Source organism: Fukomys damarensis, unplaced genomic scaffold (assembly GCF_012274545.1).
Source record: "Fukomys damarensis isolate Sample0158 unplaced genomic scaffold, DMR_v1.0_HiC HiC_scaffold_19, whole genome shotgun sequence".
NCBI lineage: Eukaryota > Metazoa > Chordata > Mammalia > Rodentia > Bathyergidae > Fukomys > Fukomys damarensis.
The window spans coordinates 50,049,685-50,054,140 of NW_022900931.1; positions in this window are offsets into that span (position 1 = coordinate 50,049,685).

Below are 4,456 nucleotides of genomic sequence, written 5' to 3' on the forward strand. Positions count from 1 at the left end.
GTGGGGTTAGAACTCTCGCAACTCAGTCACTTTCCCCCACAGTCCGGCAACCCGGCCTTTAGCACAGGAGTGTTTTGGAACGTTTTAAATCCAAAGCATGACTTTGGGGCTCCCTGGAAGCAAGGACTGACTTTATGTGTCCCTTTAGGTAGAGCTCCCTGGGGATAGAAAAATAATGGGATCAACCCATCCATGAGATAGCAGAGTGGCGGAGAGCAAGAAACACGGCCATTGAGATCAGGCAGATGGGGTTTAAATCTGGGTTCTGCCCCATACTTGCTGTGTGGCATTGGACTGTTCCTATACTTAATTTCTCTGATCCAGAGTTTGGTTGTATGCAAACAGAAATCAATAACAATTACTTTTTAATGAGGAACTACGTTTTGGGGATCCCATGGTCCACAAGAGTTGCAGTTCCAGGAGGCTGTGAAACCTTTAAGAGTTGAGGACTGCTGGGAGGTCCCTCAGCCACCAGGGACTTGAAGGAGTTCTTGTGAGAGCTCCCCTCTTAGTTCATAGCCCAGGGCTGTTAAGGAGGGAGCAAGCTCCCTCTGGCTTCCTATTTGAGATGTGACCCCTCACCTCCAAGAAGCTCCTGCCAGTCAGCTACCTTCTCAGGGGCTGCCTGATCTGGAACCTTCACAGTTAGGAGCTCAGTTAACCTCTTTCCTTCATAAACAGTGTGTCTCATGTACTTAGTTACAGTAACACAGAGTTGACTAATACATGGGATTATTGTGAGGACTGAGCAGGTCAAAATCCACGCAATTGCTCTTGGGCATACAGCGAGCACTCAGTAAATGCTAGCTGTGATTATTTTTGGTTTTGGAGTTCCCTGAAGAAGGGACCTTCTGAATCTTCTTCCTGTGAATTTGTCTCCATCCCCTGCATAGTGCCCTGCCTAGACAGAAGCGTGTAGGTGTAGAAGCAATCGTAGTTATCCCGGAGGATGCTACTTAACCTGGAAAAGAAAAAGAGAAAGAAACAGTCAAAGGTTATATGTGGAGTTAAGAGAAATATTAATAATTTCTTGAGCACAAAAGCAAAAAGATCAAGAGGCCAGGGAGTAAGCAGGAATGCAATTTATGACCATCAACAGGAAAAGCCACCCTGAGAGACAGAAAAGAATTCTTTGTCTCAGTGAGGGCTAAGAGCAGCAGAACAATTCTGTAATTGGACGAGGTGGAGGATTGTGTCCTTGCTGCTTATTATAGACAAAGGAGAGAAAGTCCGGGATCTTGATTTTTGGCCTGAAAAATAGTAGTGACCTAAAGGGGACTTTGAGTCCCTGAAGGTGAGAGAGAACAGGAGACAAGCATTCCTCCCCCTGCTGCAAAGACTGTAGCCGTTTGTGGGAGATTTCCCCTTCTCCGAAGTCCTCCCCACAAAGCTGGCTCCTCCTCATTCCTTCCCCACTTTAGTGTCTCGTGGTCCAGGTAGCTGCAAAGGTCCTTGTAGATATCAAGCCTGGGGCCGGGGATTTAGCTCAGTGGTTCTGCTGCCTGCCTCGCAAGCGCAAGGACCGGAGTTCGCTCCCCGGTAGCACACACACACACACACACACACACACACACAACACACACACACTCACACACACACTCACACACACTCACACACAAAGATATCAAGCCTGAACACCACTCCACTTTCTCCCGTTTCTCATTTCCTTAAGATGTCCAGCTTTTGAGGTCTATGAGCATAAGGACAGAGGCAAGGATCACCTCAAAGGCAACAGGAACAAACTGCAGTCCCCAGGAGGATAGCAAGAGAGACGGAAGGAAGAAAGCCTTCAGTTCAGAAATCCAGGACCATTCCTCAGTGGTCAAGGATCCCTGAGCTGCATTCAGCCAGGCCTGTCTTCTCTGTAAAGCATAACTGGCCCCACTGAAGGAGCAAGAAGGGGAATTCTGCAGCGACAGACTGGTGGATCTTCATCTCAGATTTGCCGGGTGGCCTTGATATCTTGTAGGGGGCCAGATGAATGGTTATCTGTCCACTCCCTCCCCCTCCCCGCTCTGTGCAGACCAGAGGTGTTCTGAGGAGGCCAGCTCCTTGGTGCCAGGAGAAAGCTCAGCAGAAACCAGGTACCTTAGGCAGCATTGGAGCTGTCAAGTGGCCATCATTGGTCCCTCTCCTTCTCCCTGTCTTCTTCCCTTTCCCCCGCTCTTTTTTCCTTGTACCAGGATCAAACTCAAGACCTTGCAGACAGGTGCAGCACCCCTGAGCTACATCCCCAGCCCAGTCATTGGTCTCTTGAGGAAGGGAAAGTAGACCAAAGAAGTCAGGCTCCATGAAGGGGCTTGGATGTTAGAGCATCTGTAGTAAGGAAGCAGTGTGAGTATTGACACAGAAGGACCAAAGGCTGGAGCCCACAGGGACTATCTGCAAGGGATGACTGTCCATAATATTTAGGGAGAGATGATTTGGATTTGTGGAATCTGCTCCAAGGCAGGGGCTTAGAAAAGATGACCTTGGCAAAGACATGTACTCACTATGTGTGATTGCCCTTCACCAGCATTGCCTGTGTGAACAACTGTGACCCCTTCCACACCACCCATTTTCAGTGCCTCATATTCCATTTCCAACACGAGGAGACAATTTGTGCTAAATGGACCAGTTATCTCTTATTAGGTTTAATGAGGGTTTCATTGTCAGAGCTCACGGGGATTGGAAGATCTCTGCTTCCGAAGGCAGGCTCTGTTCAGGAGAGCTGCTCAGAGACAGAAGAGGGCTAGGGTTGGGGACCCTAGACAGGGGCACTGTGGTGAGGGAGAGTAGGAAAGATTTAACTAGGAAAAGAAAAAAAAAGAAGAAAGTGACATGAATTAATGGCCCATATGCCAAGCTTCAGAACTGAAGTCCATTCCCCTTGGAGATGGCGAAACAATCTAGCAAAGGTCACACACACACACACACACACACACACACACACACACACCCCACAGTAGAGCCAGGATCAGAACTAAAGCCTCTTGCTTCTCAGACCAGGACTCACCTACTTGCTACATCCACCTGTACCCCAGATGCATCCCAGATGCTTTTACCAGCAAAAGCTCTCCTTATACTCAAACGGCTCTGTCCATTATGTAGTTCTGGTCTTCTGTAGATCTTTGAAGATTAGAGTGAATCAGGTGACCAGAGAGCTGGGGACATTGAAGAGATCTCTCATCTTTCTTCGGCCACTGATTTTAGTTTCCTTAGACCTACCCTTGCAACCCCTATCTCTTGACTTTCAGCACTCTCCAGTGCCTCCGTGAAGACCTAAAGCCACCCTCATTGAGCTCATTCAGTATGAGCAATGGGATACAAGGTAGTGGCTTGTCTTTGTATCCAAGCTAGAGATGATAGGTAGCTGGGATTATGGCCCGATGTTGTATGAAGGGCACACAGTAGATTTTAAGGATGAAATTGAAAAAGGCTCATATGAACTTTTATATGAATATATAGGTTGTTTATTTAACCCCAGTTATAAGAGGGATCATTAAGACACAAACCTTAACAATGTCACTCCAATCCTTATAACTTCCAGTAGAAGCTTGCTAAAGGTTTTGGTAAAGATTAATTAAATAATGAGTTTATTCATCCATTCACCCACCTATCCATCCTTTAAAAACATGTATTAAAAAGCTTTCCCTATGCCAGGCACCTGGGCCAAACACGTGGGATACAAAGAAGAATAAAGCACACTTACTTTTTGTCCACACACTCAAAATCCGACGGGAAAGATGGACAGAGTCATCCAGCAGAGTTGGGAAGAGCAAAACTAGAAAAATGCCCATTAAAAAAAACACAGAGTAAGAGTCCACTAGGGCCAGGGATTTAGCTCAGTGGTTCCACTGCCTGCCTCACAAGCACAAGGTCCCAAGTTTGATCCCCAGTACCAAAAAAAAGGGGTCCATTAGGAGGCATGAAACAGCCTTTCCTAGAATTGTGAATTAAAAATTAGGGTTTTTAGTCACAGAGTGAAGAGTGGCCTTGGATAAGATAATCCCCTTCTCTGGGTTCAGCTTGTTGCTAGCCTAAGACCCCCATGGTACTCATACTCTGATTCTAAAACGGATCCAGAGCCATTCTCTCTGCAGATGCCCACTGTGGGGTTCCATGAGGTGCATAGCAGTGTTCTGTGAATGCTCCATGCCTGGGAACTGTTTCTAGAAACTCTCAAGGTCCATTCCCTCCTGAGGAATTGCGGCCAAGATTCCTCCTGAGGACCAGGGTCAGGGGGCCATTTCCTGACTCCCAGCCCTTCCTGCATGACAGCCATACTCCAGGCAGTGGAGCTCCTCTCTGCTGCTGCCCCTGTCTTCCCCACTTTTGTGCCAGGGAACAGGCCTCACAGTGCCTGCCAGGATGGGTCTGCCTGCTGGCTCAGTGGCATTTCCTAAATGGACAGATGGAGAATGTTGGTTTCATGTCTCTCCAGTGTTTCTAGCCCAGCCTCCTGGACACAGCCAGC